The sequence below is a fragment of the Schistocerca serialis genome, chromosome 1 (assembly GCF_023864345.2).
Source record: "Schistocerca serialis cubense isolate TAMUIC-IGC-003099 chromosome 1, iqSchSeri2.2, whole genome shotgun sequence".
Taxonomy (NCBI): Eukaryota; Metazoa; Arthropoda; class Insecta; order Orthoptera; family Acrididae; genus Schistocerca; species Schistocerca serialis.
The window spans coordinates 1,091,053,957-1,091,067,916 of NC_064638.1; the positions used below are offsets into that span (position 1 = coordinate 1,091,053,957).

The 13,960-nt window shown below is 42.0% G+C and overlaps 1 protein-coding gene across 1 annotated transcript in view; it reads right to left on the minus strand.

Moving 5' to 3' along the window:
• Positions 1 to 13,960, minus strand: part of LOC126416087 (uncharacterized) — a 691,436-nt gene that overhangs the window by 299,455 nt on the left and 378,021 nt on the right. The window lies entirely within an intron of this gene.

Here is a 13,960-nt window from a genome sequence, read left to right on the forward strand (position 1 = left end):
CTTTCATGCCCCTCGACTCTTATAACTGCCATCGGGTTTCTGTACAAATTGTAAATAGTCTTTCGCTCCCTGTATTTTACCCCTGCCACCTTCAGAATTTGAAACAGAGTATTCGAGTTAACATTGTCAAAAGCTTTCTCTAAGTCTACAAATGCTAGAAACGTAGGTTTGTCTTTTCTTAATCTTTCTTCTAAGATAAGTCGTAAGGTCAGTATTGCCTCACGTGTTCCAACATTTCTACGGAATCCAAACTGATCTTCCCCGAGGTCGGCTTCTACCAGTTTTTCCATTCGTCTGTAAAGAATTCACGTTAGTATTTTGCAGCTGTGACTTATTAAGCTGATAGTTCGGTAATTTTCACATCTGTCAACACCTGCTTTCTTAGGGGATTGGAATTATTATATCCTTCTTGAAGTCTTACGGTATTTCGCCTGTCTCACACATCGTGCTCACCAGAAGGTAGAGTTTTGTCATGACTGGCTCTCCCGAGGCCATCAGTAGTTCTAATGGAATGTTGTCTACTCCCGGGGCCTTGTTTCGACTCAGGTCTTTCAGTGCTCTGTCAAACTCTCCACGCAGTATCTTATCTCCCATTTCGTCTTCATCTACATCCTCTTCCATTTCCATAATATTGTCCTCAAGTACATCGCCCTTGTATAGACCCTATATATACTCCTTCCACCTTTCTGCCTTCCCTTCTTTGCTTAGAGCTGGGTTGCCATCTGAGCTCTTGATATTCATACAAGTGGTTCTCTTCTCTCCAAAGGTCTCTTTAATTTTCCTGTAGGCAGTATCTATCTTACCCCTAGTGAGACAAGCCTCTACATCCTTACATTTGTCCTCTAGCCATCCCTGCTTAGCCATTTTGCACTTACTGTCGATAACATTTTTGAGACGTTTGTATTCCTTTTTACCTGCTTCATTTACTGCATTTTTATATTTTCTCCTTTCATCAATTAAATTCAATATTTCTTCTGTTACCCAAGGATTTCTATTAGCCCTCGTCTTTTTACCTACTTGATCGTCTGCTGCCTTCACTACTTCATCCCTCAGAGCTGCCCATTCTTCTTCTACTGTATTTCTTTCCCCCATTCCTGCCAATTGTTCCCTTATGCTCTCCCTGAAACTCTCTACAACCTCTGGTTCTTTCAGTTTATCCAGGTCCCATCTCCTTAAATTCCCACCTTTTTGCAGTTTCTCAGTTTCAATCTATAGTTCATAACCGATAGATTGTGGTCAGAATCCACATCTGCCCCAGGAAATGTCTTACAATTTAAAACCTGGTTCCTAAATCTCTGTCTTACCATTATATAATCTATCTGATACCTTTTAGTACCTCCAGGATTCTTCCAGGTATACAACCTTCTTTTATGATTCTTGAACCAAGTGTTAGCTATGATTAAGTTATGCTCTGTGCAAAATTCTACAAGGCGGCTTCCTCTTCCATTTCTTCCCCCCAATCCATATTCACCTACTATGTTTCCTTCTCTCCCTTTTCCTACTGACGAATTCCAGTCACCCATGACTATTAAATTTTCGTCTCCCTTCACTACCTGAATAATTTCTTTTATCTCGTCATACATTTCATCTATTTCTTCATCATCTGCAGAGCTAGTTGGCATATAAACTTGTACTACTGTAGTAGGCCTGGGCTTTGTGTCTATCTTGGCCACAATAATGCGTTCACTATGCTGTTTGTAGTAGCTAACCCACACTCCTATTTTTTTATTCATTATTAAACTTACTCGTGCATTATCCCTATTTGATTTTGTATTTATAACCCTGTAATCACCTGACCAAAAGTCTTGTTCCTCCTGCCACCGAACTTCACTAATTCCCACTGTATCTAACTTTAACCTATCCAAATTTTCTAACCTACCTGCCCGATTAAGGGATCTGACATTCCACGCAATTTTTTTTCTGTTATGACTGCAAATTAATAACATCTATAGGATTTTGCTAAAGTTAAAGGTTCCTTGTCAAAACAAGAGGCTGAGAGTTGCCGTGCAGACATGTGAACGCGGGAGTCAATCGGTGTGCGCTAATTTTGGAAACTTTAATCAGTTTGTGCGGGAATTTGAAGTCACGCCCTTTTATGAGTCGGGAACTATTCTGGAAAACACGGAAGAGAAGTGGAAAGTATTTACTGAACAGAATCGACATGAAGACTGCAAAAGCGATTCAGTGTGGTTAATCGCTAAGAAATGTCGAACTGTACCATTATTGAGGGAGGCCAACACTGCTAATTTAGAATGTGTAGTCGGACAGAGAGAGGGGAAGAAAACATATTAGTAGCACCAGGTGAAGTATGTGGGCCGATATAGCGGCGCTGAACTGTGTGACAATCAGCACGATGGTCTAGGAGAACTGAAGACGCAAAAGATTAATGACTGCGAACATGATAAAAGCAGAATAATATTACAAACGAAATTATAAGGGCAATTCGCAAGTTTTGCTTATGACAAAAACCAAATGAATGAGTACGGCCCGGAAAAATAATGTCGAAGCGGCCGTTTACAAGTTGTGTATAGTATTTCACTTGCATTTTGAACTGAAAATTCTCATTTCGATACTTCTTGTTACAGAAATCCGAGGCGTACCGAAATTAAAGTCCTTACAGTGTGGAAGATCAAAACCTAAATTGCACACGGTATTAATCACAGTATAGGAACAAATTCGACATTGTAGTCGACCGCAATCTTGTACAAGACTCAGAGATTATTGCAGCGTCAGGGAGGTGACTCCCAACGCAGACGCATCGTGAAGGAATGTCCTTGCAATTCTGTCACTTCTCTGGAGTCAGCGGTGTTACCAAAAACATATCATCAGAGAGCAGTGAGTTCTATGAAGTGAATTAGATTTAAGACCGAGACTTTTGATTCACCAGTTAATTAAAATTCATTTAATTAAAGGACTGTCATATTTTATATAATGTAGGATTTTTTTGTAAGTTGATACCTAGAAAATGTAGGGCTACTGTGATTCATTCGTTTTCAAAGTTCTATATTTTCCGTACTGTTACATGTACACATGTGAGTGATGCTTGAGTAGAACCGTAAAGTCACCAAGTTAGCATTTTGCACTATACAGATGTACTCCGAGCCCTCTCTGATCGAATGACATACGCCCAAGCGGTAGTAAAGTTCGCTCAATACTCTGTGTCGCAAAATCGTGTCAGTGGTCACCACGGCAGCACTGATGCGTTCTCCGAGCCGTTCCAGTGTTCTTGGCAGTGGGGGCTACGTAAACACGGTCATTAATGTGCGATAGGTTAGGCATCCTGGGGGTCCCAAGGAACACTACGTCCAATCTAGCGATATGCGGAAGTTCGACGTTTAGGTAGTGCCGTACATCGATGCTCCAATGAGAGGTTCTCCCGTCTTGTTGGAAGATGAAATTCTAGGAATCATTAGTCAGTTGCGGAATCAACTACAGCTGCAACATACTAAGGTACGAGATACCCGACAAATTCTCTTTACACAAGAAAAACAGTTTTTTCTATACTTACTTTTACTTTTTCGTGTCCGGAGATTTTTTTCAAAGCCTTTCAGCCCAATGTCGGGCTAAGTCCAATGTTTCTCTCTTCTCAAGCCATGGTTCGTCAAGGGTACACCTTGTTTGGCAGATGTAGCACTGCAGAAGGTGTTTCATATCCTGAACTTCACCACAGTCGCATTTGTTGTCTCCTTCGTCCTTAAAGCCCCATTTGACTAGGTTTGCTTTAACTGGTGCTACGCCTGTTCTGATGCGGTTCAGTGTTCTCCAAATCTTTCAGCTTGATGAACTGCCGCTGGGTATTTCTCGTGAGGCAGGGTAGTCCTTCGGAGGCTCGTTCAATTCACTAGTGAGAAATCTCTTGCGGGATTTAAGTCTGCTACGTCCACATGAAGAACCATGCAGCGGGTGGCGCTCGTCGAAAATCTGTTTAAATTTTTCTGTATGTTCGTGCGCAATTCTTCGGGATTCAGGAGATGAGAATCCGGCTGCTTTGTATATTTTCCCAAGTGGAGTGGGTTTCATGCATCCTGTTGTTGGCCTGCATGTTTCATTAAGGACTGTAGTGACTTTTTTGGCATGTGTGGATCGAGACCATACAGGGCATGCAAATTCTGCCGTGGAGAAGCAAAGTGCTTGAGCAGTTGTTCGTAAGACAGTCGGACTAGCACCCCATTTACCATTCGTCAGTTTTCTTAAAATATTGTTCCTGGCAGCAACTTTTTGGCAGGTTTTTTCTCAGTGATATATGTACGTCAGTGATCTATCCAGCACGACACCAAGGTATGTTGGTTTATCCGTATGGTCCAGTTTGTTGCCATTCCAGGTGACGTTCAGCTTCCTGTTTGCCTGTTTTGTGCGGAGGTGGAAAGTACTAACCCGTGTCTTAGATGTATTTGGTTTGAGGGAGTTCTCTTTATAGTATTCAGACATTACGTGTAGCGAGCTTTCTAATTTCCCTTCTACTTCCTCGAAGCTATTTCCTTGGGCTGTAATGGCCAGATCATCGGCATACAAGAAATGGGTACGTTCCGGTGTTGGTTGATCATTGGTGTATAGGTTAAATAGTAGGGGGGCCAGCACACTGCCCTGGGCGAGACCGTTCTTTTGTCGGCGCCATCGGCTTTTTTTTCCGTCCAGCATTACATAGAACTGTCTGTTTTGCAGCAGAGATTCAATGATTTTTGTGAACTGATTATCCTTAAATGTACAGTACAGTTTTTCCATGAGCTTTCTGTGGTTGACGGTGTCGTATGCAGAACTTAAGCCCACCAATGTTACACCTGTTATTTGTTTGTTTTCAGACCCTTCCTCTGTGTGTTCTGTGAGTGCTAGGAGTTGACTGGTGCATGATTTCCCGGGTCTGAATCCAGCCTGTTGGGGAATGAGCGTTTGGTCTGCGATATTTGCTATGCGGTTTAGGATTATTCGTTCGTACAGTTTGTACAGATGGCACAGGAATGCTATTGGGCGGTAGTTCTTCGGTTGACCTGCGTCTTTCCCAGGTTTTAGTAGCGCCACTACCTTTGACTTCCTCCACATCTTTGGGAGATTTTCTATGATATTATATAGAAAATACTAACCTCCGGCGAATCACGATCATGCGCCACACTTTAACGAGGAATTCCAGCGTCCCATACTTACACGTTCCCAGATAAATGGAAGGTCTCGCACGTTCCAGGATACAAACTTCGGGGTGTTCAAAAAGTCTCTCGGCAGTGCAGTATGATTGTTAGCTACGCGTGCCGTAAGCCGCAGTGAATATACCGAAATGAAACTCGGTGAAATACATGTTATTAATTTATTGGATATTCATTTTTACTTACAAATTTTCACATTAAATGTTGAAAGTATCCCCCCTGTTGTTGAATAAACAATTCAATTCGTCTAATCATGTTTCCAAACACAAGCTGTAACATTTCTTCTGTAACAGAGGCACTAAAAGTGGATATTGCAGTTTTCAATTCATCGATGGATTTTGGACGGTTGTTAAAGACAGTTGCTTTCGCTGTACCCCATAAGAAAAAGTCAGGTGGTGTTAGGTCAGACGATCGTGGAGGCCAAAGTCCCTGTGAAAGTATGCGATCACCAAAAACATCAGCAAGCAGTAACATTGTAACGCGAGCTGTATGCGCGGTTGCACCATCTTGTTGAAAACAACCGTTCAGTATTTCACTTAACACAAGTTCTCCTATGAATGGGTACAGAATATCACTGCAACATCGTTGTGCGTCTATTGTTTCGTTGAAAAATATGGGACCCACAATCCGACGTCTAGAAATTGCAATCCAAACTCCTATTTTCACAGAATGAAGTGGTTCCTCATGAATACACAATGGATTTGCAGTACTCCATAAACGAGAATGTTGCGAGTTCATGTACCCGGATAAATGAAACCACGCCTCATCAGTGAAAAAAGGTTCATTAAGAATATCCCTTCCATTTTGTTGAACGAAATTTTTTGAACCGTTGACAGTAATGCAGTCTCTTGCCATGTTCAGTATTTTTCAGTTCTTGCACGACTGTCACTTTGTATGGGAAAAGTTCTCATTTTTTCCTTACAGCTGTGTGGGCCGTTCCGACACTAACATCGATTTCTTGGGCGAATTTTCATACTGACTTGTTCGGACTCATGGACATTTTACCGGCAATGCCGAGTAGTTTGTCCTCAGACAAAACGCTAGGACGAGCACCACTCGGTGCATCTGTCACTGAACCCGTACTTCGAAATTTGTTAGTCAAATCTTACACAGTATCGCGAATGTGGGAGTGTTGTCTCCGGGAAAACTTGTTCGACTAAAAGCACACGTTCTTCAATGGTTAGCATTTCAACAGTGACAAAAATGAAACAAACGAACTATAATTAAATGTTCACGTCACCACGTAACGACACACACTAACGATACTACTGACGCTGGCTGAGATAAAGGAAGCAGTGGAATGTTGGAAGAGTCCACTTGAAGGGAAGTAACCCACGCAGGCGAACAATCACACGCCGCGCGCGGCTAACAATCAACGGCACCGCGGAGAGACTTTTTGAACACTCCGTTTTTTCGTGCTTTGTTGCCATTTCGTCAAGGCACTGGACACCTAACGCCAGTTGATGGGCACAATGCAGTTTCGTTGAGTCCACGATACCATCCACGCATTAGTCATATTTGTACATGTAATACTTTGGAAAAGAATTAATGAGTTATAGCAGCCCTGTATTTCAACTTTACCACGCCACATAATACGGCACCAGCATACCGGGTGTCTCTCGTAAGCATCATCACTCCTTTGGTGTTTCGGCAAATATGCGAAAATTTGTTTTTGCATTGTGTAGCTGGAGTCAGCCGAAACAAATACTGCTCATCAAATGTTCCATGCAACTTTGTGTCAACAGATAGCGTCGATTGGTTTCCCACTAAAAACAAAATGATTTTTAAAGTGGAATTTTACGCGCACACTCGATAGAGCGGTCCCAAATTAGTTCTAGTGCGACATTCCTTTTATCAGTATGTGTTAACAGGAACAGAAAAACGGGAAGACCATTTCTCCAGCAGTGACTGGATAGCACTGCTGCCTTGCGGTAGCAGATAACGCGCGGCAGGGCTCCACGTGAGTCGCTGCTGGGCTACTCGTCATTTTTCCGCTTTTACTGTCCCTGTTAATACATATCCGTAAAACAGGTATCGTTTAGACTGATTTGGGACCGGTCTATCGAAAGGGAATGTGTAGGCATTAAAAATAATTTTCTTTGTGATGGCAAGCAAACTGAAGCTTCCCAGTGGCAACGGCCGTCGCATGAAACGTGTAATGCTTTGGATTTACTTGTGACGACTCCCTCTACACTATGCAAAGAACGAAATTGGAAACATCGGCTGAAACACCAGAGAAATTGGGCCTGATGGTTCTTGGAAGTGACGCCCTGTGTACTTAATATCACTATTTAATGAAACATTTGATGCAAATTTCTGACGAGACGTGTCTTAAATTAAGTAAATTAACTGTATAATCTCAGGGATTTACTCTCTTCAGACTCCCTGTTACCGAACAGGGTGACGGAAGGTAGAATTTTCTAAGACAGTAATTCGACTAAAAACTGCGTTGCTACCTGAGTTACATGTAGAACGGATAATAGTTCTGCCTAGTAACAAAACAAATTCGACAGTATTTAATATACTTAACATTTAATAGTTTTCGTCCAGTTCATCGTGGGATTTTCATCGTCGATTTACCGGTTACATTGCCTTCGCATCAGAATGGGTCGCTTCCTGGTTGTTCTGTTGTAATGGGATGATTCTTGAACGTTCCTGCAATCCTTGAAAGGCGATCGGAAGGAGCGAAGTCATAAGGTTCTTGCGGAAAATGACAAGTCTGAGGCACAAACTGCGTGAATAGAAAACCAAACCAATCATATTACTGTAGATTTCTTTACACAAGATTTCGTGGTTGCTTTCAGTATTGGACTGTTGTGTGAGAATGATTAGAGACTTTGGGGTGTATTCGTATTCAAACCTCCTCGGAATAAAAATTGAAGGGGGATTTGAACCCGGGACCTCTTGCACCCAAAGCAGGAATCATACCACTAGACCACTGAGCCCGTTGTCAAGGACAGAAAAGCCTTCACACTCGACAAACACATTCCAGCGACTCGCGTGCTGGTACGTGAGAGACGAAGAAGTGTGGCGTCTATCGCAAGAAGCTACGTCACTAGCATATGCCATTTGAGAACACTCCCCTTTTCAACAGAGGAAAGAAGCAAGGTTAAAGCTGTTTTGCTAAATCATCACATGGACGTTCTGCAACTCGTTGGTTGCTAAAACCAAAAGCTGTTAGTGAAGTTTGTTGAAGAGCGCTTACCGATGCTTTGTGAGAGCCCTTTCCCCCTAATAACAAAACAACTTGTATAGGCAGTATTTAAATCATTTTTTAATGATGTATTACGTCATTATTGTTTTTTTTATCTTGTCGCCGGCCAGAGTGGCCGAGCGGTTCTAGGCGCTTCAGTCCGGAACCGCGCTGCTGCTACGGTCGCAGGTTCGAATCCTGCCTCGGGCATGGATGTGTTTGATGTCCTTAGGTTAGTTAGGGTTAAGTAGTTCTAAGTTCTAGGGGACTGATGACCTCAGATGTTAATTCCCATAGTGATCAGAGCCATTTTTTTATCTTGTCGGCTGAGAAAGAAAGCCAGAATGGTACATAATTTGGGTGTTTGATTTACCGAATGAAATAGTATGAGAGGCGATTAGTTCCAAGATCACATGTCAATAAGATCACATGATAATTAATGTTGGAACTATCACGTTTTAACGATCTGATAACAAAAGATGTGACGCGGTTGGAGGCTACCCAGTTCTTAGTTTGGAAAAGCGGATTTGTGCCATCAGCTGTACAGTTTCATGTTTTTCTCTACCGGTTTCGATTGTTACAGTCATCTCTAAGGAGACAAATTCTCAGGAGAGACGTAATTGCGCCAAGGCACAGCGTGTTTATATGGACTGTGTTTATAAGGACTCTGTTAAGACAATTACGACAATTATATAAGTTCTACATTTGTATGTCTCGTATATGACGGAAACGCATTATTGAACCATTGACGTACGATGTTTTTCTCCTTGAAGGTGATGGTAACAGTCGAAACCGGTAGAGAATAAACATGAAATTTTGCAGCTGGTGGCACTAATGTGCTTTTCCCAAATTATTTAACAGCTGTAGGCAATCACCTACGAAACGATCTACATAGAAAGAACCCTACAATATCAGATTGCGTGATAAGTGGTATGAGTAAATGAAAGGTAGTGCCCATAACAAACAGAAAGAACTCGAAGTGTGAGGTTAGAAGATAAGCGCTAAACGTCTGGAGCCTGTCACGTAATTTAAATCTCTGCTGGTCATACTACGAAGCGAAATGACACACGCTGAGCACGTACAAACATAGCATGTTAGGTGGAAAGAAACAGTTTTTCTGGGAGCGTTTTGGTAAAAGTGCATGTATCCGTAATGGAAACCGTCTACCATATATCTTTGAAAGAAAGACGACGTATTTGTCTGAAAATGTGGGTAAATTTACTCGCAATTTGAGGTAAAATGTGCAACGAGTCTTCCACCTCCGTCGTAAGGACGTTGGGAGTACGATAAAAGCGATAGAGCGATTTCAAGACATACAAACCCGTGGTACACATTCGATTGGAGTTGGTCAGAGAATCCGTAATTTTGATGTAAATTACTATCCGCCATACACTGAGCAGTGACTAGTGGATTATACAGGGAGTACACGAATACTGCGTGAACCCGAAACCCAGTCGATTCATACGACAAAGGAAGATATCATCTCATCGTCCTTAGGATCACGCCCTGTAAAACACCGTGGTGTTCAAACCAACCTACGAATCGATGGTCGCTTTACTTTTCTGTAATCCGTAGTCTTCATTTCGACTCCTGAAGTGGACCTTTCAGTTATCCAATCTTCAAATTCTCATCTGGAAAATGGTGCAACAGGCATCTTTCATATCCGCAAGTGATTCTCGGGGATGAAAGTCACTTTTTAGTGTCTCAAGAATCCAGGTCTGTTACTAGTCATCTAAGTGTTCCTCAAACTGTTGTTATATATTTTCACTCTCTATTTTAAGATTCACAGACGGTAGAGCCATTTTTACAATTCTCCACTTCTTTCCCCATATTTCAGTGTCAGATGCGATATTTTCAGTGCCTTAGGTCTGTTTGGAACTTACTTTTGTGCTTCCCAATACTGATGTTAACGTTAACAGCCAGGTAGACTACATTAGATACTTGACATTCGAAACAGTAATGCTCGTGTCCATTTATTGATAAATTATTATTTTGTGGTCCACTGCGGTTTTTCGTTTAAACGTCACTTTACAGTGATCTCCAGCGGTAGTCTAATTTTTGTGTGAAAGCCTTCAGTTTTCAGCTGCCATTCTTTCTTTTGAAGAGGTGTTGCCTCACTTACTGAACTCTCAGGAAGCTGTTAGTCTTCGCCCATCCATATTTCGAGGTGCATACGTTTCCATTTGACATTCATTTTCATAGATTTTTCTATTATCCACGTGAACACTGAAATTTCTCACATACTTGACACAAGCGGAGTTGTGCAATGGGTATCGAACTGCGTTCGCATGTGAGAGAAGTGGTTTTCAAATCACTTTCCGGGCAGCCATTTCGTTGTTTCCCTAGGGAGAATGCCGGGATAATCCTTTACACGGCCTGTCTGCACTTTCATTCGTGTCCATTGTGAGCTTCCACTCTGCATCTGTCCTCCTAGACGGGACATTAAACCCTACTGTTCCTTTCAGAATCATGGTGCTATGCATACAAAATCATGTCTTTTTATGATATAATATATACTACAACAGTCACTTGTTAGTAATATTTTGACACGTTTCGGCTGCATGCTGCCATAATCAGGTGACTTTACAGTTACTTTTACATTGTCATCAATATGAAGTAAGGTTAGTTTTCTTTGTGTGCATCACACTAACCCCACTTGAAATTAATTAGAATCTAAAAGTAACTGTAAATGCAATGATAACGACAGCATGCTGCCGAAACGCGTCGTGCTAGTGAAATATTAGCAACAAGTGACAGACTGTTGCAGTATATGTTATTTCATTAAAAATCTTACAAAACGGTCCCAGCCGACAAAGAATATCCATAAAACATGGATAAATTTAATTCTAAAAAATCATGTCTGCGTTTCTTCATGATGCTGGACGTGTTTCGGTGTGCGCATTGTTTAACTGTCTCTCCCCATCTTTCTGTGGCAGATAATGAAATCACGTTCGTGGAATTTTCATTACTAGGTGATAGAAAAATATATATTTGAGAATAAGCACAATGTGCCATTACCGTTTTTCATACCACTGGCATCATTTCATCTGTCATAATTGTAATGGTTCTGTGAGTACACACACACACACACACACACACACACACACACACACACACACATACACACACAGGCACCCTCACTGCGAGTGGCGTGTTAGTGTGCATTTTTGATGATTCCGAATGACGTAAGTAGACTGTACCATTTTTGTTTTGAAGTTTATGGCAGAGACAGAAGAAAGCAGAAAGTGAAACTAGATGTTCTAGATGTTGTCTTCGTAATGCATCACCACAGCGTTGAACGGAATGAACGATTACCATGAGCAGTGTCTTACGCCGTCTCGCCATACGACATGTAACAGAGATTACGAAATTAAACAGGAACAATTACTCACTGTCTATTGATTCGACGAGCACTTCGCCACCTTTCTTCCTACGTCGATCAAATTCTGGAGGTAGAATTGTTTCAGCAGCAGTATCCCAATCCCTTCCAGCTCGAGCATTATATGACTATATTCTGCGGCAGATGTCCGGAAGTGGTGAGTAGAAGAATGAAACGCGTGTGGCGTGAATCATTCACAACTACGTCTTGAATTTTTTATTATAATAATAAAATCATTCTCCCTCGTGCTTCCTGTCCATCGCTCGCTCTATTGTCCCCAAAGAATACTATACTGTCAGTGTATAAATGACCAGAAGCAGGAGGAACTGTTCTTGGGCTCTCTTCTCTGTGATAACAACTTGCACGCAGTCGCTTCCACCGTTAAGAATGTCGCTACTTCCTTCGTATCATACTTCGGTTATTTGCCTGATATTATACAAAATTCCAGATTCCTCAGCTCTCTCACCAAAACGTTTTTTTAAAGGTAACATGATATTTTTAATATCAAGTCAAACACTATCAGTACATTTGGTCTCTGGCCCTACTGCCCTGTTCAGATGTTGGTTTCATCCTTATACCTAAATGTGATCATCAGTGATAGAGCATGGAACTCACACGGTGCCGTAGTTCCGGGTTGACTGTTCCTGTGTAACCTAGATGTCGTGTTGTCAGTCTCAAGTTTTCGACTTTGCTGATGTGTCGTTTTATCGTATCGCTTGTTGCCTACGTTCAGCTCTTCGTGTAACTCTCTAGTTGTGGTCCATAGTCGTAGGCATCATTTTGGATTACTACCAAGACGGCTGCATCATTTACGTCTAACCTTTCGAGATTTCTGAGTTGTCAGATTTACGTTGTGTCCAGCGCTACAGCAACTTACATGTAAGTCAGAAATGTTTCATGATGCCTTACGCACATTCCTTCGGGGAAGCCTATGCACAAATCGCCGTATCTCAGTAACCGTGTACGTTACGCGACGCTTCCTGAATAATAAGCAAGAATTATAGCCGCTTAAACATGTCAGAGGTAGTGTACGGTAGATGAACAGCTTTTATGATCAGAGATGCCATAATATTTCTATATTGCGTCTGGTCTGGAGGCGAGAGATACGTTCGTGAGTCGCTCATTCTCCCTCACCATTCTACTTATCATTTTCATGACGAGCTCAGTGACAAAACATTTTAACTTTGCTTCCTTCCTCTGGCGAAAAGGAAAGTGTTCTGCTAACTCGTCTGTTGGAGCGAGCCAGATCCGTGCCAGAAACCCAGGCTGCTTCGTGACTCACAGACCAGCACGCGAGGCACTGGAATGTGTTTGCCTACTGTGCAGGCAAGCATGCAACAAGCACATATTTTATAGTGGACTCCGTGGTCTAGGGGTAGGGCTCCTGCTTTGGGTGCAGGAGGTCCCGGGTTCAAATCCCGGTGAGACCTATATTTTTATGATCAGCAGGTGAAAATACGAATACACTCCAAAGTCTCGAAGCATTTCCATGTAATACTCCAATATTGAAAAAAATCTCACACAGTAATATTACTGAATCGATTTCTTCATTCAAGAAGGCTGTGCAGATAAATCTCAACAACGCCCTTCCCTGCATGTGACCAGCAGCAACCAATGAAACCCGTCTCCGCCGCATACATCTTCTCTTCAAAGCCAAGATGGAAAAAAAATGTACGACGAATCAGTAATTAAGTGAGAAGGTGTTTCCTCTGTTTCTCTCACCTTCGTTTCTCCTCATACACTGTAAAAAGGGGTTTGTTTCGTTGCAAGAAAAGTGCTACAGTTAAATCATGCCCCGTCTACCAGTGTGCATGCACCAAATACTAGTGTTCTGCGGCAAATACTGAGTCTAATTAGTGTGTCATATTCTTGTTTTTTCCTGTCACCTGTATCCGTTTCCTGCTGCATTTTGAAAATTGTTTCTACAAATTTTACCTATAAATCAAGTAATAAATCTTCATGCTTGACACACTATATTGCATATCTCATGTTCCTCCCTTTTGTTATTTTGTTTTAGCTTATCGTGTGCATTTCATCTATCGTGATTCTACCCGAAGTGATGAACGCATGCTTCGTCCCCTGTGACGATATTCGACAAGCAATTATCACGATCAGCCTCGTAACGCGCAAACAATTTCACGGAGATCTTCCTCCGCTGCTCTTCATGGTGATGTTAGGCGGCGAGGAACCTATCGGGCAGACATCTTTGAGTACCCCTTCTGATGGACGAGTGTGTCGGCACCACTAACAGAC